General features: G+C 44.9%; 1 protein-coding gene across 1 annotated transcript in view; it reads left to right on the plus strand.

Annotated features, from left to right (window-relative positions):
• LOC126293257 (G surface protein, allelic form 156-like) overlaps positions 1-22,993 on the plus strand; it is a 155,873-nt gene that overhangs the window by 39,882 nt on the left and 92,998 nt on the right. The gene's annotated exons all lie outside the window — the stretch shown is intronic.

Raw genomic sequence — 22,993 nt, forward strand, 5'->3', positions numbered from 1 at the left:
GTATGGACAACTCTCGTAACAGTGCACGGGCACTTCCATCACCGGGTGATCAGCTAAAGCATCAGTAGTCTGGTCAATAAGTGCACCAGGATAGGACGCCTTCCTGTTCCAGGTGCCACGACATGCTCACCCATGTTTTTCGAATTTCATTATCACCTTCCTTAAGCCTTTTAACGACATCAGGCCTCTCCCCACATCTTTCACTCGGCGATACTCTCTCTGTCCTGCCGTTCACATATAACACTTTCATTAACTGCAGACCATCTCCCTTCTAGATATCCATAGTGCTGACTAACGTTGTGGCTTGTCAAATGACAGCGTGGATGTCATTCCGTCAAACAGTGTTGAGCGCCAGATTTGCACCTGGTGGCTACAGCCGCAACTAATTTTTTCCGGCGTTAAGGTGTTAGCGTATCTGCCGAGTTTTGCTGCCATGCGATAATTACAGCCCACACTGCAACTCAGTAAGTAGATGCACTGTTATTGTAACCACCAGGTAGGCAAAGCATAACACTAGACACAGAGAGATGCTGAAGGAAACGAGTTTGGCTGTCAAGGGGCAATGCGTGAAGCTTTCAGCGACCCCCGTAGCAGAATATCATCGAAGCATCTCTGAAAAAAAAAAATCCAAAGAAATTCGGATCCTACGTGATACTGTAAGTGGTACCGAAGTTAGTGCCCCACTACCACGTCTAAGAAAGAAATTGAAACCGAAGGTAGCAAACAAAAGCAGAAGTGCTGAACTACATTTTTAAATGTTCCTTTGCAAACGAAAATCCAAAGCTATTCTCCCAATTTAATTATTGCATCGCTGGAAAGATGAGTGATACAGATAGTAGTGGCAGTGGTGTTGAGAAACATCTACATCTACATCTACATGACTACTCTGCAATTCACATTTAAGTGCTTGGCAGAGGGTTCATCGAACCACAATCATACTATCTCTCTACTATTCCACTCCCGAACAGCGAGCGGGAAAAACGAACACCTAAACCTTTCTGTTCGAGCTCTGATTTCTCTTATTTTATTTTGATGATCATTCCTACCTATGTAGGTTGGGCTCAACAAAATATTTTCGCATTCGTAAGAGAAAGTTGGTGACTGAAATTTCGTAAAAAGGTCTCGCCGCGACGAAAAACGTCTATGCTGTAATGACTTCCATCCCAACTCGTGTATCATATCTGCCACACTCTCTCCCCTATAACGCGATAATACAAAACGAGCTGCCCTTCTTTGCACCCTCTCGATGTCCTCCGTCAATCCCACCTGGTAAGGATCCCACACCGCGCAGCAATATTCTAACAGAGGACGAACGAGTGTAGTGTAAGCTGTCTCTTTAGTGGACTTGTTGCATCTTCTAAGTGTCCTGCCAATGAAACGCAACCTTTGGCTCGCCTTCCCGACAATATTATCTATGTGGTCCTTCCAACTGAAGTTGTTCGTAATTTTAACACCCAGGTACTTAGTTGAATTGACAGCCTTGAGAATTGTACTATTTATCGAGTAATCGAATTCCAACGGATTTCTTTTGGAACTCATGTGGATCATCTCACACTTTTCGTTATTTAGCGTCAACTACCACCTGACACACCATACAGCAATCTTTTCTAAATCGCTTTGCAGCTGATACTGGTCTTCGGATGACCTTACTAGACGGTAAATTACAGCATCATCTGCGAACAGTCTAAGAGAACTGCTCAGATTGTCACCCAGGTCATTTATATAGATCAGAAACAGTAGAGGTCCCAGGACGCTTCCCTGGGGAACACCTGATATCACTTCAGTTTTACTCGAAATCACTGAATCACTGAAATCACTGAAATCACTAAAATTGAACAAATCTCCAAGGCCCGATGGAATCCCTGTCAGCTACTATGCCGAGTTAGCCACACCTTCAGAGAGTCCATTAAACCGAGAAGAGCTCGGGTCGCGCCCGTCTAGAAGAAGGGGAGCGCAAGCGGTCCCCAACCTCCGGCAGGCGGACATTTATGGTAGAGCCTTAGAACCCATTCTGAACTAAAAAATAATGAGGTATCTTGAACGGAATGACCTCCTACATGCCGAAACCAGCAGATATTTCGAAAACATCGATCATGGTAAACCCAAATCGCACTGTTATCACCTGATTTAGTGGAAGCCACGAATCAAGATAGGTAGGTGCAGCATTTCTCGATTTCCGAAAAACATTTGACGCACTACCACAGCTACACTTATTGTCAAAAGTCTGAGCGTATGAAGTAGCAACTGAAATTTGTAACAGGATTTCGGATTATTCTGGTAGGGAGAAGACAACTGGGTGTCTTGGATCGAGAGTCATCTTCAGATGTAGAACAAACTTCGGGCTTCCTCCCAGGGAAGAGTGTTGGGACCCTTGCTGTTCATGTTCTACATTAACGTTCTAGAAGAGAATAATATCTTCAGAGTTTTTGCAGGGGAAGAAATTATATATGTTGGAGTCCTATTAAAGCTGGACAAATATATCTTGATAAGATTTGAAAGTAGTGCGAAGGTTTGCAACTTGGTTTGAAACGCACAGAAATGTAAAACTATGCTCTTCACATTCCGAAAAATGTCGTGTCGTATGACTATAATATCAGTAAGTCACAGGTGGACTCGGTCAATTCGTACAAATACTTGGGTGTAACAGTTTGTGGGTATATGAAACTGAACGATAGCACAGACTCAGTTGTTGATGAAGCAGATGGTAGACTTTGGTTTACTGGTAAAAGACAGGGGAAGTGCAGTCAGTCTACAAAGAATATTGCTAACAAATCACTTGTGAGACCCGTCCTAGAATACTGTTCATCTGTATGGGACACGTATCAGATTGGACTAACAGAGGATATTGGACGTATACAGAGAAGGTCAGCACGAATGGTCACAGATTTGTTTCATCCACACGGTTTGTGCCACAAAGCCTGACATGACAATGTCAGCACATTTGCCGCATGCTTTTGCAAAAAGTTTTAACGTCGACATTAACGAATGTTATATCGCTGTATACTTGTTTTCAAGAGCCTTCGAATGTCATTTGAACAGACATCGTTCTGTCAAAAAAAATGTCCGCTACCCTGAATAATAGGTAAGTTTTAAAACACAATACAGTGCAATTAGTCTTCGATGACTGTATTTATCATCTTTGTATTAACTTACGTATAATGTCTTCTTCAGTGAGATAGGAATGACATTTGGCAACGGCAAATATTTTATGAAGTGTCTCGTTCCATTAGTACCCTGTGACCTGCTGTTAGTCTGCTGATAAGAACAATTTCTTTTCTTGTGAGTTCAGAGGGGAGAAAACAGGAGTGGCGTGGAATCTGCTGCTGTTTAGCTCGGTAAGTAGGCTTGTATCATATTACTGACACCAAGAAAGTGCATGAAGACCAGTGAAAAGGGAGAGTGAACCATCTGTAAAGGAAGAAGGGAGGTAGCAGCAGAAATCAGTTAGGAATGTGCTTAATAAATTAGCAGGACAAATAAGCCAGCTTCGTCTATTTCTACGTACCTGGAAGGACATTTCCTCGGATAAGCTTCTTGTCTTCTATTGGTTTCTGTGATATTTGTTCAAGAGTTAAGTTCCTACAGCAACTTTCTGAACCAGTCAGAATGAACACGGCGTTCGGCACGATGATGGGCTCTCACTGAGTCTCCTCCGTTTCGTATAAGACAAGAGCATGAGAAAGTCAAATAAAGAACCACTAGAGGTAACATGGAAGGAATCCATTTGGGACGCGAAAGATGATGATTCGATGTGAAATGTTTCGCTTTTGCTGTCGATTTTGCAGTAAATTCTAAGGACAAAACAGGTGCAAAGATACTGAGAGAAAAACTTCACAAAATTGAAGCCTGAAGCCTGCTGCAAATAAGAGAAGACAAAACGGACGCCGGACGCCGGCCGCGGTGGCCGAACGTTTCTAGGCGCATCAGTGCGGAACCGCGCGACCGCTACGGTCGCAGGTTCGAATCCTGCCTCGGGCATGGATGTGAGTGATGTCCGTAGGTTAGTTAGGTTTAAGTAGTTCTAAATTCTAGGGGACTGATGACCTCAGATGTTAAGTCCCATAGTGCTCAGAGCCATTTGAACCATTTTTTAACAAAACGGAATGCATTTACATAAGCACAAACAACAGAGGTATTGAAAGTGTGTCCATTCTCCCAGATATTTTCATTTTGATACTATTAGACAGGTGAGATAATACCAGAAGTGAGGGAAAATGAAAGAAAATGGAATCAGCGTACAAATGCACGCAAAAATCATACAACGAAAATTGCCGTCGCTCCACGCAGAAATTAGACACAACCCAAAAGTAATTAAACTGCCAGCAGTGTACGGATCTGAATGCCTTACACCGAAAAAAAGAAGTGGAAAGCAAGGAGGAATACTGAGAAAAATTTTAGGACTACAAAGGAACAAAGGTAACAGCTTAATGAAGAGGAAAAATAAATATTTGCACAGAAATACAGAAGCAATCAGAGACAGAGTAAGGAAGAAGAGATTAAAGTTTTACGGCCATATTCACAGTATGAATGAGAATAGGCTAACCAAGAAAATTTTCCGTTTCATTTCCAAACTAAGAATAATCTCCACAGGATGGCTGGAAGAGCCAAGAAGGGATCTGAGCAGACCTAATATTACACAAGAGACCATGTAGGCCAGGGCAAATTTAAGGCACATCAGTACATCGAAAATTCGTATCCTACAACAAAAACCACAACATCAGAGGATAATATCAGATGCGGACCATCAGTCAGCGCATGAAGAAATTGTGGGAAGATAGGAAGAACAAGACTGTAGCGCAGTTTCTTGTTTTAAACGGTCTAAAACTGGCCAGATTTATAGCGTGCCTCTCAGGGCCACAAGCTAGCGTCAGGATGCCCTCGCGGCACAGCTTAACTGTTACAGGCAGGCATTTCACAACGCAGCGCCGAAAGTACCCACTACCACGCACTTCGCGAGGTGTACGTGGAAAAGTAAGCAGGTAATGCATAAAACTGCAGTTCGCGCGGTTCCCCAGTGCTGTGGGAAATGAAACGAACTTTGAGATGTAAAACGAGAACGAATAAATATTTATTTAATTCGAGCGCTTTGGTGTGTGCCACACACCTGTTTGCTTTTGCTTCTGCGAGTCGCGGTTTGATGGTGCCGCAGTGAAAGGATAAATGTATGAGCTGAACCAAACCGTTCCGAGCTCAAACATCGCAGCACTAACGGAAAACTCGCTTAAAAGGCAATCTTTTGAAGTTAAAATTAGAGAAACCGCCAGTAAATCCCATACCATAAAGAATGATATGCCACAGGGCCCGCTGCTGGACCTGCTTTCATTTAATTTTTACACCATCGACATAACCGTACTCACCTCCTCTTCTGTGAAGTTTAGCTTCGGCGACGACGTAGCGACAACAGCTCAAAGCAGCTCACTGGAAGGAGGTGAACCGACACATACTGACCATCTGCAGAACCTCCACCAGTCTGACAGACAGCTCGTTGACCGGCAGTGCTAACGAGTAGCTCAGTCCACAGCAAACAACACGCGCCGTGTCGTTCTCAACGGCTGTAGAGGCAACAGTGACATCAGATGGGTGGTATGGCACAACACCATTACTTGTCACCTGTATGAATCAAAATTAAATGGCGCTCGCTGGTAAGCGCATCAATTGAGAACGGCTGCTCAGATCTGCCAAATTAAAAAAAAAATTGGTTTGTAATAGCCCGAAGGAGGTCTTTAGGAAAAGAAACATTCGAAAAGCTTCAAGAAAAATTGGAAAACCCGTGAAAACTTGGCTATGGGGTTTTCCCACGAAGGCCACAACTCACGATTCGAGAGATGGATACGCGTAGTTCTTTTTTTGTTTTGTTCGTTACGGTCCTGGAAAAGTTTCCAGGAAAAAAATATTCGGGACAGCTACAAACTAAAGTCGGAAAATCAGGTCAGTCTGCAAGATCAAAACTCACGATAGGAATGAAGTATTTACTTTTTTTTTTCGTTCGTTTACTCCGGCGATGGAAATATCTCAACTGAATGTTGATGGAAAAAAATCTGGGAGATGTGGATAATAAATCGGGCAAAAAACACATTCCAGCCTAATTAAAAATAAATGTACATTCCTTTTTACTTTTTTATTGATTTCCAATCACTTCGACAAATGTAGTTTTATTTCTTTTCCAATTCCAATGTAATTCGCTACTGCGTACGCAAATGTAGTTGAAGAGTCCATTGTCAAATTGTGAGTCAAGCCAAACGGCTATACAGTGACGAAAAAATGATTCAGTCGTTTATTTTCACTTATTGTATGTTATGAGTTCATCGAAGTCACTTCACGAATTTATCTCAAATAAATTTACATATTTGCCTACGAAATAGTGTGAGTTTTGAAGTGACAAACGGCTATACACTAACAACAAAGCGAATCAGTTGTCCATTTTCAGATGATATCTGATTATACGTATCGGACGCTGTGTTGCAGTCGCCACAATTGAACAGATCCGACACAACTTAATCGCACTGAAATGCTGCCAATAAGACGAAGCAGCTTAGATCACAGAACTCTCAGTGCTGCAAGCCGAGCGAACTTTCAATCCAACCGAACTGCAGAGAAACGCGAAGAACGAAATGAAATCGAACGGGAATCGATTTTCTAAACACCTACAGCAGAAGAAAGACAAAATCCAAACGAAGACGATGTGCATGAAACGAGACACCATCTGTCAGTAGAGACCAATCGCGTGAGAATGAATTTGAATAATCGTGCAAGAAAGCGAACAAGCATTGCGTTGAATACGCATTCCACAACGATGTGACAATTGATAACAGTGCAGACCAATGCAGAAATGCAACTCCTGGATTTCGCTGCGGATGTGGCAAAGTCAAACTGGCGCCATTCGTCGCGCAGCGACAACCATTACGCTCGTTGCCTTCTGGAACATGAACGTTTTCCACACATTTCCCAACACAAATCCAGAACTACAACAGTTGCTTTCAGATGACTTCAATTTGCGCAACAAACGTGGTTGGTGACAATTTCACGCCCACTCTCAGGGGGACTGCAACAAAATCATCTTTCACATCATTCTACACTTCTACACAACGTGGTTACTAAACAACAAGATTATCATCATCACAAGTGAAACAGGAAGCGATAATGGCTAAAACATTTATTTTCGTTTTTTGTGTATTCTATTAATTTGCTTCATTCTGTACATGTCTGTATCGATTTCAGGCTTGCTCGAACCCAAAGGGAGTCAATAATATCATTAAAAGCAATCGACGTCTGTCCTGTGAAAACAGACCTGCAGTTGTGGAGAAATGACATTGGCCCCAGCAGAGGACCTTTTTTAATATATCGCAGCTGTGCATGCAACGCTTCGCAAAATAGCATCTCTAAATTTTAAAGAGTTCAGAGTACTTTTGTATAAAAGAAGAATATCTTGTGATTACAATAATACCAAAGAAGACAAGTGGTCCCTTCTTTATATCAGACTCATTAATGCCTATAGATGTAGCCAATATTGCAGTCAACCATAACGTAGAAAAAAAAAACCACAAATACTCTGCCAAAAGAAAGCAGCACAGGGTTCACTAATTTCTCTTAATGCGGGGCCAATTTCCTCGGTTTTAAATTTACGTGCATTGAAATGTGCTATAGGTCTGAAGGGGTTAACCACATGAAATGTGATGTTAACTTTTAAAAAAAAACCTGTACTATTTCACAAAGGACATTTTAAGGGTAATTGATATGCAGAAATTGTTTCTTAGTTATTCCCACTTAAACAATGCAATAATGTGAAACATTAAAAGGCATTATCCCAAAACATCTCGTTTCAATCACAGACATTCAGCCTGTCATTATTCATTCAGATGTACAGATAAAAATATTTTGTTTACAAACTGTTCGGAATTTAATAGTGAATGTAAAAATTACAATAAGGCAAACTCGAACATTTTCCACAAGAGGTCCCTTTTCGCTTTCCGTCTAACATTTATCATCATTATTGTATGTTTGCCCCGCAGATAAAATTTCCCGTTGTTGCACTTCTGAATGTACTATTCCTGAAACAGCATATCCGCGGCAACAGCCGTTAATACATACAATGATCATTCAGATACATATTTCTTTATCATTTTTACTCTATTTCAGTATTTCTAGTAGCTTTTCGCAAATTTACAATGTAAGGCGTCCGGATTTTATGGACCTTACACGAGGTTTATCCATAACGACAGGACGATACAGAATGCGATCCTCAGAAAATAATAATTACATTATATCAACAGAAGGCAATTGTAGTTTATCTTATGCACCAAAAACTAACAAAACAATATCTACCAATATATGGACTGGCATGAACAAACGAGTTAAAGCGAAACGCATTTCGGCGACGAACAGAGCAGGTGGTAAATGAGGTAAAACTCCCTATCAGCAAGAGAACGGCGAACTTCAGCGCAGCAGGGGATAAGGTCAGAACAACACAATACTCCTTTTACGTAGATACGGCCGGGAACGAGGGTAAGTGGCGGCAGATCATTAACAGAGCTAGGCTGCAAGCCAGCACGAAAAATAATGACGTAGTCACCTCTAGCGAGACGGTGGTACGGTGGTTGGCTGAAGGCACACTTGGCGACGCAGACGCGACGGAGTGCGGAGATCCCCGTTATATAAAAGCACTTTGAAACAAAAAATTTCTATTTCTCTCTCATCTCGCGGCGGACCGCACAAGTGTGTGGAAAAAAGCTTCACGTATCGTGGCGATAGATAGCAAAGCGGTAGTTAATTATTCCTGCAGGAATTTTTGCTGGTAAAGAAAAAAATGAAACTTCCTGGCAGATTAAAACCGTGTGCCAGACCGAGACTCGAACTCTGGACCTTTGCCTTTCGCGGGCAAGTGCTCTACCAACTGAGCTACCCAAGCACGACTCAGGCGCCGTCCTCACAGCCTTAATTCCGCCAGTAGCTCGTCTCTTACCTTCCAAACTTTGCAGAAGCTTTCGAAATAGAGAAGGTCCAAAGAAGACCAGCGTGTTTCGTGACTGGTTCATTTAGTGATGGCGAAAGCCATCTAGAGCGGCAGGCGCTGCAAGAGAGACTTTCTGCATCGCAGAGCGACTTATTGCTAAATTTCCGAGAGCGTACGTTGCTAGAAGACACAACCAGTACATTGCTTCCTGCTACGCGCATAACTCGCGAAAAGACCGCGAAGGTAAAATGAAATTCAGTCCCACACACAGACTTCGCTCTCCCCCTGAACAATTCGGGACTGGAACTGAAAGGGGCAGAGAGGGGAGGTGAAGTACCCTCCGCCACAGACCGTAAGTCTTCACTTTCCGGAGTACACACGCACATGTCGTCGGTAAATGTAGAGAACCAGGCAGGACGGACACACAACAATCTTTCTGTATCATTTGACGAAGTGCCAGCCAAACCATTATTTACGTTACAGTGTTAAATCTTCGAGCCTAGAAACATACCACCAAAGTTTCCGAAAACTGTCATCCACACAATCCAGAAAATAGCGAAGGTAAATAAAAGCCAGAAGTACCGCACAATCCGCTTAATGGCTCATGCGTACAAGTTGCTGCCGAGAATGCTTTACAGGCGTATGGAAAAGGAAAGTGGCCGTGTGTTAGGAGGCGGTCAGTTTGGTTTTAGGTAAGGTACTCGTAAAGGCGTCGGAGAGGCATTTTTGCCGTTGCGGTTGATAACTGAGGGCAAGACTGCACAAAAATCAAGGATCGTTTACAGGATTTTTCAACCTAGAAAAATCGTTTGCTAACACAGTGATGCAAGGTGTTCGAAAGTACACTACTGGCCATTGAAATTGCTACACCACGAAGATGACGTACTGCAGACGCGAAATTTTACTGACAGGAAGAATATGCTGTGATATACATCGACATCGTGCTGAACGCACATTGGAAGCGTGTATTCGTCATCGCCATACTGCCGTATCAGCCGGCGTGATGGTACGGGGTGCCATTGGTTACACGTCTCGGTCACCACCCGTTCGCATTGACGGCACTTTGAACAGTGGACGTTACATTTCAGATGTGTCACGAACCGTGGCTCTACCCTTCATTCAATGTCTGTGAAACCGTACATTTCAACAGGATAATGCACGACCGCACGTTGCAGGTCCTGTACGGGCCTTTCTGGATACAGAAAATGTTCGACTGCTGCCCTGGCCAGCACATTTTCCAAATCTCTCACCAACTGAAAACGTCTGGTCAATGGTGGCCGAGCAATTGGCTCGTCACAATACGCCAGTCACTACTCTTGATGAACCGTGGTATCGTGTTGAAGCTGCATGGGCAGCTGTACCTGTACACGCCATCCAAGCTCTGTTTGACCCAATGCCCAGGCGTATCAAGGCCGTCATTACGGCCGGAGGTGGTTGTTCTAGGTAGGATCTATGCGCCCAAATTGCGTGAAAATGTAATCACATGTCAGTTCTAGTGTAATATATTTATCCAATGAATACCCGTTTATTATCTGCATTTCTTGTTGGTGTAACAATTTTAATGGTCAGTAGTGTATAAGAAAAACACCTGCGACATGCGGTTAACACCTGCTGAAACCAAAAGGGAAGGATGAAAATTGGAGACGCTGGGAGAAGTCCTCGGACTAGGAAGGGTGTTAAGATAGTAAGGACGGAACTTCTCTCAGCTACTGTTCAGCCTGCCTGAACATTGAGAAAGGTGTGACGGCAACGAAAACATTCACTTTCACCGTGGATAGCAGATGCCACCAGCGATTCTCACCATCGCCATCTTTTCATCCTGCATTTTGAGCGCAGTCCTGAAACTTACTTTTATTTCCGCAGTCACTTCCCTGATGTAGAGATTGTACAGTAGGACTGGAACATTGCGCCTCTGTGTTATGCCCTTTCTAACCAGAGTCTGAAAATTGGTAACTAACGAACTAATCCAGATTCTATAATGTGTGTCTTACACCGGAAAGCAAATAGTTAAAAACAGCCACTATCATAATTAAATGTCAGGTGATACAGTAAATCTGTATTTGGAATTCATTAAAATGTTGTGCTATTTTTGCTGGTGAAGCAGAAGCTAGAACTGAACTATAAAATCGAAAAAGTAATATTGTTTTGACGAACACTGTGGTGGAAAGCGAGGTACCTGATATATTTCGCAAAAAGCAGACGCAATATCTCTATTTTAGAAGGGTTATCTACACTAAAGAACCTTAGAAGCTGGTACACCTGCCTAATATCGTGTAGGGTCCCCGCGTGCACGCAGAAGCGCCGCGACATGAGGTCGCGTGGACTGGACTAATGTCTGACGTACTGCTGGAGGGAAATGACACTGTAAACCCTGCAGGGCTGTCCAGAAATCCGTAACAGTGCGAACAGCACATTGCAAGCCATCCTAGATATGCTCAATAATGTTCATGTCTGACGAGTTCGGTGGCCAAGGAACTGTTTAAACCCTGAACATTGTTCCTGGAGACACACTGCAGCAATTCTTGACGTGTCGGATGTCGCATTATCCTGCTGGAATTGCCTATGTCCGTCGGAATGCACAATGGAATGGATGTAGGTGATCAGAGAGGATGTTTACGTACGTGTGACGTATCAGAGTCGTATCTAGACGTATCAGGGGTCCCATATGACTCCAGCTGAACACGCCCCGACACCATTATAGAGGCTCCACCAGCTTGAACAGTCCCCCGACGATATGCAAGGGCCCTTGCATTCATGAGGCTATCTCCATAGCCGTACACGTCCATCCACTCGATACAATATGAAACCAGACTCGTCCGACCAGACAACGTGTTTCGAGTCACCAACAGTCCAGCGTCCCTGTTGACGGGCCCAGGCGAACCGTAAGTATCTGTGTCGCGCAGGCATCAAGGGTACAGAAGTGGGCCTTCGGCTGCGAAAGTTTATAGCGATGATGTTTCGTCGAATGGTTCGCACGCAGACACTTGTTGATGGCCCAGCATTGAAATCTGCAGGAATTTGCGGAAGGGTTGCGCTTCTGTCATATTGAACGATTCTGTTCAGTTGTTGTTGGTCCCGTTCTTGCAGGATCTTTTTTCCGGCCGCAGGGATGTCGGCGATTTGATGTTTTACCGGATTCTAGATGTTCACGGTACACTCGGGTGATGGTCGTATTGGAAAATTCCCACTTCATCGCTACTCGGAGATGCTGTGTCCCACAACTGGCGCGCTGGCTAAAACACCACAGTCAGACTCAAATGCTAACAACCTGCCGTTGTAACTACGGTAACCGATCCAACATCTGCGCCAGACACTTGTTGTATTATATAGGCGCTGTCGCCAGCAGCACCGTATCCTGCCTGTTCACATATCTCTGTATTTGAAAAATGTGTATGAAGTCTTATGGGACTTAACTGCTAAGGTCATCAGCCCCTAAGCTTACACACTACTTAACCCAAGTTATCCTAAGGACGAACACACACACCCATATTTGTGAAGACAGTAACTGTTCTCGAAAGAACAATACTGTTGATGACAGCGCAGCTTTTCCCTGGAATAAATGATGACTGACTGAAACCCTCAGCTGCCGACAGGTGATGTTGATATATATATTATTCCAGGGAAAAGCTGCACGGTCTATAAGGTACATTTCATCTGTGTCCTCGGTGGCTCAGATGTATAGAGCGTCTGCCATGTAAGCAGGAAATCCCGGATTCGAGTCCCAGTAGGGGCACACATTTTCAACTGTCCACATCGAGGCGTATCAACAACACCTGTCGGCAGCTTAGGGTTTCAGTTAGTCATCACACACATCCATGCCTGAGGGAGAACTGGAACCTCCGCTGGGACCAGCCGCACAGTCCATGACTGCAGCGCCACAGACCGCTCGGCTAATCCCGCGCGACTCTGTATTTGAACACGCACGCCTGTAGCAGTTTCTTTGCAGCTTCGGTGCCTGGTGGACTTACGGCGACACCCAGTATTTATGTTTGTGTGCAAAGTCAACGCATCGCTTTCTGCATGACCCACCTCTACGTCAGCCTGAAAAGCCTCCACAACAATTTTGGGTGACGGGTCACGGTTATCTGGCCGGCCGCAGTGGTCTAACGGTTCTAGGCACTAGAGTCTGGAGCCCCGCGATCGCTGCGGTCGCAGATTCGAATCCTGCCTCGGGCATGGATGTGTGTGATGTCCCTATACACTCCTGGAAATGGAAAAAAGAACACATTGACACCGGTGTGTCAGACCCACCATACTTGCTCCGGACACTGCGAGAGGACTGTACAAGCAATGATCACACGCACGGCACAGCGGACACACCAGGAACCGCGGTGTTGGCCGTCGAATGGCGCTAGCTGCGCAGCATTTGTGCACCGCCGCCGTCAGTGTCAGCCAGTTTGCCGTGGCATACGGAGCTCCATCGCAGTCTTTAACACTGGTAGCATGCCGCGACAGCGTGGACGTGAACCGTATGTGCAGTTGACGGACTTTGAGCGAGGGCGTATAGTGGGCATGCGGGAGGCCGGGTGGACGTACCGCCGAATTGCTCAACACGTGGGGTGTGAGGTCTCCACAGTACATCGATGTTGTCGCCAGTGGTCGGCGGAAGTTGCACGTGCCCGTCGACCTGGGACCGGACCGCACCGACGCACGGATGCACGCCAAGACCGTAGGATCCTACGCAGTGCCGTAGGGGACCGCACCGCCACTTCCCAGCAAATTAGGGACACTGTTGCTCCTGGGGTATCGGCGAGGACCATTCGCAACCGTCTCCGTGAAGCTGGGCTACGGTCCCGCACACCGTTAGGCCGTCTTCCGCTCACGCCCCAACATCGTGCAGCCCGCCTCCAGTGGTGTCGTGACAGGCGTGAATGGAGGGACGAATGGAGACGTGTCGTCTTCAGCGATGAGAGTCGCTTCTGCCTTGGTGCCAATGCTGGTCGTATGCGTATTTGGCACCGTGCAGGTGAGCGCCACAATCAGGACTGCATACGACCGAGGCACACAGGGCCAACACCCGGCATCATGGTGTGGGGAGCGATCTCCTACACTGGCCGTACACCTCTGGCGGTCGTCAAGGGGACACTGAATAGTGCACGGTACATCCAAACCGTCATCGAACCCATCGTTCTACCATTCCTAGACCGGCAAGGGAACTTGCTGTTCCAACAGGACAATGCACGTCCGCATGTATCCCGTGCCACCCAACGTGCTCTAGAAGGTCTAAGTCAACTACCCTGGCCAGCAAGATCTCCGGATCTGTCCCCCATTGAGCATGTTTGGGACTGGATGAAGCGTCGTCTCACGCGGTTTGCACGTCCAGCACGAACGCTGGTCCAACTGTGGCGCCAGGTGGAAATGGCATGGCAAGCCGTTCCACAGGACTACATCCAGCATCTCTACAATCGTCTCCATGGGAGAATAGCAGCCTGCATTGCTGCGAAAGGCGGATATACACTGTACTAGTGCTGACATTGTGCATGCTCCGTTGCCTGTGTCTATGTGCCTGTGGTTCTTTCAGTGTGATCATGTGATGTTTCTGACCCCAGGAATGTGTCAATAAGGTTTCCCCTTCCTGGGACAATGAATTCACGGTGTTCTTATTTCAATTTAGAGGAGTGTATTAGGTAGGTTTAAGTAGTCGTAAGTTCTAGGAGACTGATGAGCTCAGCAGTTAAGTCCCAAAGTGCTCAGAGCCATTTGAACCATTCTGAACGGTTATCTGCATCTATATTGAATACGCAGCCACGGCTTCCAGAAAATCGATAACGGAAAAGTTTCATCTTCCAAATTCACCTGTCCTTCATTCGCTTTCCAATAACAAAAGCCGCATTGTTCACCTTACACAGATGTTTGCCACGTCCTGTGTTTTAACAGCTTCACGGAAACTACACATTTACCACTTCGATGACGAATAACAAAAGAAAGAGCGTCAAAACGCAACTTCTATTTTGCGAAATACGACTTTGAAAAACTTCCAGTTCCAGACAAATGTTTAGCTCCTTGCCAAATAGTACCTCTGTTATGATTCTTGTGAGTGTGGTGGTTGTTGATTAATGTCGTGTGTTAGACGGCGCCGTAGCCGTCGTCCACCCACAAAACCTGTGAAGCACAGCTGCGCCGGTGCCGGTACTGGATAGCGCCATTCAGGCACGCACGCTATACTTTAACAGCGGCGACACGCGAACTGTTTTCAAATTTAGCCGTTTCGCAAATGCTTCGACCCCAAAGCCAATGGCCATACCTTTTGCTCGTCAGACAAATCGCTCCGCATTATACGACAGCGACTTCCCGCGTTCCGCCGACACGCTTTGTATATCCTCCACTGCTGGTGCTGCCAGCTGCCAGCTGCCACCTGTGGGCGCCCGCAGTACGTCGTCGTCGAACATGGAAGGTTCCTAGACTGGCGTCGACGGACAGTGTATTACCTGTCGAAACTTTAAGAGTAGACTTTCGCCAGACAGCGCATGTTTATCTGTAAGCGCCTCACAAAAATCGTTCAAATGGCTCTGAGCACGATGGGACTTAACGTCTGAGGTCATCAGTTTCCTAGAACTTAGAACTGCTTAAACCTAACTAACGTAAGGACAGCACACACACCCATGCCCGAGGCAGGACTCTAACCTGTGAAGGTAGCCGTCGCGCAGTTCCAGACTAGAACCGCTCGGCCATCGCGGCCGGCTAAGCGCCTCACAACCAAGTTTCTTCAGCGTGTCAGTGGTTGTCTTCCGTAGGTTAGGCAAAGCTGTGATCACTGGTCCTGCCGTTCTCAGTTCACATTCAATATCCCCATCTAAGCAACTATGTGGTACGGGTCTTAGACAGTCTAGTAATATGGTTCGGACGAGTGTTTTGTCAGCAACCTCGTCTATTAGACTTACTATTTTCCCAATAGCTCATCAACGAGTGCTGGCCCCTCACGTGCTTTACCTGCGACTCAGCCTATGCGACCGAGCAATTCCGTATCCCTACATACTCCCAGTTATTTGTATGAGACCGCTGGATTCAACTGTAGTTAAATCATAGCGCAAACACGGGATAGTATGTTTTCTCGTTTTGTCGCCTCCAGCCTTACATCGTTTAGTCGACGCTACACTGTCTGTACAGCCATTTAGATTCGTTAATCTTGGAAGATCAGCTGCACGAAATGCAGAGTTGTACATGTAAATCATCTCAATGCGTCAGCCTAACAGACTGACCCACCCCCTCAAGTCCGCCTCTTGCAGGACCCTCAGACCCCACCTCACCCATCCGCCACACATATACATACACCAGGTACAAACTTTCTAAACGTAACGTCACAAATATTTTTTTATTTACAAACAACCGATTCCGACAGTCTTTGTCGAAACTTCAACGTAACTTTCCGAGTACTGTTGGCATTTGAGCGTTCTGCGTTCAAGCGGCCTATGTTGTCAGTCTTGAGCAGTTTCGGCTAAAGCTGACTGTACCGGAGTCAGTCTGTGACTTCGCTTGTTAAAATCAATCACTGTACCGTCAGTGATTGTGTGGCGAGCCTTCTTCGTCTCCGTCAGAGGCGCATTTGTATTGCTAGGAAGTCTTTAGTCTGGAACAACCAGACCAGGACAATTTGTTTCGGGCTATACTCGCGACATTATCATCACCACGACGGGACGTCGAAGCAACCAGCCATCGCGTCCGTGCAGTTAAGAAGACAGCTTGGTAATGTACGTCCGCAGCACCGGCAAAGCAGGCAATTTTGCTAGGTGATAATCAGAGCTCAGCAGAGCGCGCCTGTTTCTCTTTTCTTTGTTCTGTCTTGGGTGTTCATTGTCTGAGTTCTCACTAATGTAGCAGCAATTAATGCTGGGTTCGCTGGGTCTCTTCGTAAGATTTGATTTGCAAGGAATTGGCTCCACATACCACTTCGTCATAAATGTCACAATCTAGTTTAGGGACAACTTCACCTTCACAGCATTTATTTGAGTATCCAATTTGAGCCAATTTGATGTATTGTAAATGTTTCATGTGTTTTTGTTTATTATTTTGAGTTTACTCATAATAAATCATATTGTTATTTTGGACAGAACTTTCATTCTGTTAATCGGTAGAGCAACCCTATCATTTCTCATTACGTTAATGAAACATTTCCTTTTTTTAACTTAATTATCAAATTAAATTATTGCAGGTCCCAAACTCTTTTCTACTCCAGTTGCAGGGTCGATTAAAGTCAGTTCGCATTTCTTTTTAATTCATGTGCAACAGCAAAAGTCGGAGTTAGAACGGGGGGGGGGGGGGGGGGGGGGGGTTAGAGCATTATTTACATATGCAGATTCTAGAAGAATTTAGTGTTAAATACACTGCTAGCCCCGGCACCTACAACCTCACGCCAAGTTGTCATGTAGACAACGTCGGGTGAGATCCACCTCAAAATGAGCGCGTTTTGTAACACAAACTGTTAAGGACCTGAATATGACAGAAGTCTGTCGAAATCGGTTGTCTGTAAATAAAGAAATTTTTACCAAGTAAAACAGAGCGCTCCTCCTCAGCGTGAAATACTCAAACATGACACACACACACATATATATATATATATATATATATATATATATATATATATATCGTCGCGCGCGTAAATGCAAGTTTGACTCGTTGGGCGGTGCAACGCCGCCCCTGGCAGGCCGCTTGAATGCGCGCGCGCGACGCCCCGATTGGCTGAATTCTGTGCTAAATAACTCGGAAACGGAGCAACGTATCGGATTTCTTTCTCAACATTTCTCTCTCAGTACAACCTGCCCTGTAACATCCCTACAACCATTTCACACATTTTCTGGCCACCCTTTATATATATACAGGTTGTTACAAAAAGGTACGGCCAAACTTTGAGGAAACATTCCTCACACACTAATAAACAAAAGATGTTATCTAGACATGTGTTCGGAAATGCTTAATTTCCATGTTAGAGCTCATTTTAGTTTCGTCCATATGTACTGTACTTCCTCGATTCACCGCCATGATTTCATACGGGATACTCTACATGTGCTGCTAGAACATGTGCCTTTACAAGTACGACACAACATGTGGTTCATGCACGATGGAGCTCCTGCACATTTCAGTCGAAGTGTTCGTACGCTTCTCAACAACAGATTTGGTGACCGATGGATTGGTAGAGGCGGACCAATTTCGTGGCCTCCACGCTCTCCTGACCTCAACCCTGTTGACTTTCATTTATGGGGGCATTTGAAAGCTCTTGTCTACGTAACCCCGGTAGCAAATGTAGAGACTCTTCGTGCTCGTTTTGTGGACAGCTGTGATACAATACGCCATTCTCCAGGGCTGCATCAGGGATTCCATGCGACGGAGGGTGGATGCATGTATCCTCGCTAACGGAGGACATTTGGAACATTTCCTGTAACAACGTGTTTGAAGTCACGCTGGTATCTTCTGTTGCTGTGTGTTTCCATTCCATGATTAATGTGATTTGAAGAGAAGTAATAAAATGAGTTCTAACCTGGAAAGTAAGCGTTTCCGGACAGATGTCCACATAACATATTTTCTTTCTTTGTGTGTGAGGAATGTTTCCTGAAAGTTTGGCCGTATCTTTTTGTAACACTATATATATATATATATATATATATATATATATATATATATATATATATATATATATATATATATATACTGGGTGGTCCTTTGATAGTGACCAGGCCAAATAACTCACGAAATAAGCGTCAAACGAAAAGACTACAAAGAAACTGGTCTAGCTTGAAGGGGGAAACCAGATGGCGCTATGATTGTATGATTGACCCGCTAGATGGCGCTGCCGTAGGTCAAATGGATAACAACTGCGTTTTTTAAAATAGGAACCCCCATTTTTATTACATATTCGTGTGGTACGTAAAGGAATACGAATGTTTTAGTTGGACCACTTTTTTCACTTTGTGATAGATGGCGCTGTAATAGTCACAAACATATGGCTCACAATTTTAGACAAACAGTCGGTAAGAAGGAGGTTTTTTTTAATTAAAATACAGCACGTAGGTACATTTTATTCCGGTTGATCCAACGTGATACATGTACCTTTGTGAACTTATCATTTCTGAGAACGCATGCTGTTACAGCGTGATTACCTGTAAATACCACATAAATGCAATAAATGCTCAAAATGATGTTCGTCAACCTCAGTGCATTTGGCAATACGTGTAACGACATACCTCTCAACAGCGAGTAGTTAGCCTTACGTAATGTTCGCACATGGATTGACAATGCGCTGACACATGCTGTCAGGCGTTGTCGGTGGATCACGATAGCAAACATCCTTCAACTTTCCCCACAGAAAGAAATACGGGTACGTCAGATCCGGTGAACGTACTGGCCACGGTATGGTGCTTCGACGACCAATCCACCTGCCATGAAATATGATATTTAATACCGCTTGAAACGCACGCGAGATACGTGCCGGACATCCAGCATGTTGGAAGTACATCGCCGTTCTGACGTGCAGTGAAACATCTTGTAGTAGAACATCACGTGGGAAACAGCATACAATGCACCTTTTATATTGCCATCGATAAAATGGGGACCAATTATCCTTCCTCCCATAATGCCGCACCATACATTAACCCGCCAAGGTCGCTGAGGTTCCACTTGTCGCAGCCATTACGGATTTTCCGTTGCCCAATAGCGCATATTTTGCCGGTTTACGTTACCGCTGTTGGTGAATGACGCTTCGTCACTAAATGGAACGCGTGCAAAAAATCTGTCATCGTCCCTGTAATTTCTCTTGTGCCCAGTGGCAGAACTGTACACAACATTCAAAGTCGTCGCCATGCAATTCCTGGTGCATAGAAATATGGCACCGGTGCAATCGATGTTGATGTAGAATTATCAACATCGACGTCTTTGAGATTCCAGATTCTCGCCCGATTTGTCCGCTTCTGGTGTGCGAATTAGCCGCGACAGCACCTGAAACACCTACTTGGGCATCGCCATTTGTTGCAGGTCGTGGCTGACGTTTCACATGCAGCTGAACACTTCCTGCTTCCTTAAATAACGTAACTATTGGGCGAACAGTCCGGACACTTGGATGGTGTCGTCCAGGATACCGAGTAGCATACATAACACACGCCCGTTGGGCATTTTGATCACAATAGCCATACATCAACACGATATTGACCTTTTCCGCAATTGGTAAACGGTCCATTTTAACACGGGTAATGTATCACGAAGCAAATACCGTCCGCATCGGCAGAATGTTACGTGATACCACGTACTTATACGTTTGTGACTATTACAGCGCCATCTACCACAAAGCGAAAAAAGTGGTCCAACTAAAGCATTCATATTTCTTTACGTACTACACGAATATGTAATAAAAAATGGGAGTTCCTGTTTTAAAAAACACAGTTGATATCAGTTTGACCTATCGCAGAGCCATCTAGCGGGTCAATCATAGTACCATCTGGTTTCCCCTTCAAGCTAGATGAGTTTCGTTCGTTTTCAGATAATCACACGTAGCAACTCTTTTACACTTTTTTTAGAACATATAAGGATTGTTAGAGACATATGTCGTTTTCTGGCATTTTGCTCGCTGTATTACATGGACGCACTATACTTATCGTCGTTCAATTAAACAAGATTATTCGAGAACGAATTTTCTCTCTGCGGCAGTGTGTGCACTGATCTGAAGCAGCCTGGCAGCAGCTTAAAACTGCGTGCCGTTACGGGACTCGGGGCTGGGACTTTCGCCTGTAGCAGGCATGTGCTTGCCAGCTGAGCTAGCCGCCCCCACAGCTCTACTCCCGCCGGCGCCACACGAGTTCTCCTGCATTCCTTGGGGAGGCTGACGCACTGCAGCTACAAAGGCTGCAGGGACACCGGAAAACATCGCCCAGGCTGTGGCTAAGCCGTGTCCCTCCGCAGTATCCTCGCTTCCTGGAGTCTCAGTACCGCAATGTTGTGTGGAGTTTGGGAGGTAGGAGAGGAGGTACTGACGGGATGGGTAGCGAGTCGTCCTCAGGTAGCACAGCTGGTGGAGCACTTGCCTCAAGGCGCTGAAGTCCCAGGCTCCAGTTCCGGCCCACATACAATTCTAATCTGACAGGCAGTTTCACAGAAGACGACTGTTTACCAGCTTTTAGCATGCTCACATTCCGCTTCATGTAAGACAGTTTTTGCTTTCTATATTGGATAGTTTGAGGGAAGAGACCAAACAGCGAGGTCATCGGTCTCATCGGATTAGGGAGGAAGTCGGCCGTGCCCTTTCAAAGGAACCATCCCAGCATTTGCCTGGAGCGATTTAGGGAAATCACGGAAAACCTAAATCAGGATGGCCGGACGCGGGATTGAACCGTCGTCCTCCCGAATGCGAGTCCAGTGTGCTACCACTGCTCCACCTCGCTCGGTTTGCTTTCTATTCTTTTGTTTAACATGCTGCAGTACTTTTTGCGGTATATTTAGTGGTATTCTTTTTTTTGTTCAGTCTTGCATAATCGTAACAAGTCGTTGGCAGCTTTACAAGAATATTTTCACAGATTTCCTGATACTTTAGCCTTGTTTCCAGTTGTTGCAGACGTGCGATTTTGAATGTACGACATATTTTTTTTAATTTATCAACGACCGTTTTGACGGATCACGGCCGAAATGGAATTCCGTAAAGCTAAAATGTTGGTAGCAGCAGAGACCACCCCCTGACCGTGCGTTTCACGGCAGGAAGGAAGCAGTGGCGACCAGACGAGGGCTCAAACTCTAGCCGCAGTCCGCTACTTAACTTGTTTACTACAAATTTAAAGACCTATTACCTGATATTTTAAAACATGCAGATATTCAGTTTTCGCTTGTCATCTTCTTCGTATGTTTTCCTTTTTTTTAAATTTACGCACATTATGTGTCACAGAACAGCCTGCTTTTTAAAAAATAACAATATTTTGAGGTTGATATATAAATATTTTGTTTTAAGAAGAGTGTAAAAATATGATACTATAGACGATTGATTTGTTACTGCCATCACAAGTTCTGACTAACGGTGAATACCTCGAACTGATTCTTAGGGCTGTTTACTGCCATTTACAACAAAATAGTTCATAGTTGGTAGTAGAGAAACGGTATTGCTAAACTGAATGCTTTCTTGGCTATAATGCCAGAAGCTTACATTGCGTTTATTCTAGAATTCGCTATTAACTATTATTGGATTGATATGTACAATTTGTCGACGCATTTTAGCATGTTTTGTCTGATGCATAGTTCCAGGTGTCTTATTTATTACTACATCCCATCTTCTTCCTGTTCCTCGTCAGTGCCACTGTTTTCGCTGTCATTGTTCACCCTCTGGAGACTGTTGTTACAGTGCATATGAGGGGCTCATTTCAATAGTGGTACAAGTCGATTATCTCAACTTTTCTGCCTATAATGCTTCTGAAATTAATGATCCAAACAAAGAGAAAGAAACTGCAGATTTTTCAGCGCTCATTTAACTTTAGGACTCGGTATCTCAAAATGAACAAAAATGGACTTGTACCCTTCATATAGTCATGTCTCTTAATGACAGGTCCACAAATACTCTTCAAGTATTGGTTTTTTTTAAAATACTGTTCGTTAATCATTTAGTTGTGCCCATTGTACTTTGCCTCTTAAAATTCCTGTGTAGTGTAAGTATAGTGTATGTCTACTGTTCGCGTTTTTCCCGCAGAAGAAGACACTGTGTTCTGGGAACCTTCTCTCCCGCGTGTGCATGTAGGTTAGTGTCTGAGACACACACAGTTCAACTGCGTGGGATAAGGTCTGTGTCCTGGGATCGGTACGTTTCATTTTCGAGCGCTCCCTTACCTCCCTTACTCACATTGCCGTCCACCCAAACGCCAACTTTTAAGGCGACGTGCCTCCTGCACCGGTACACCAGTTGCTGTGTCTGCCTTACTTGGTCTCCCCATCTTTAACCGGTGCCTTGCAGCTTCATATCTATGGCGTATATTCCGAGCACCACACACAGTGCCAGACAGCCTCTGTAGAACACTGGCTGATGCTTTGCTGGTGACCAGGTTCAATCTGCTGTGTCCACGTGCTACCTGTGCACAGTGGTATGTC

The sequence above is a fragment of the Schistocerca gregaria genome, chromosome 10 (assembly GCF_023897955.1).
Source record: "Schistocerca gregaria isolate iqSchGreg1 chromosome 10, iqSchGreg1.2, whole genome shotgun sequence".
NCBI classification, from domain to species: Eukaryota; Metazoa; Arthropoda; class Insecta; order Orthoptera; family Acrididae; genus Schistocerca; species Schistocerca gregaria.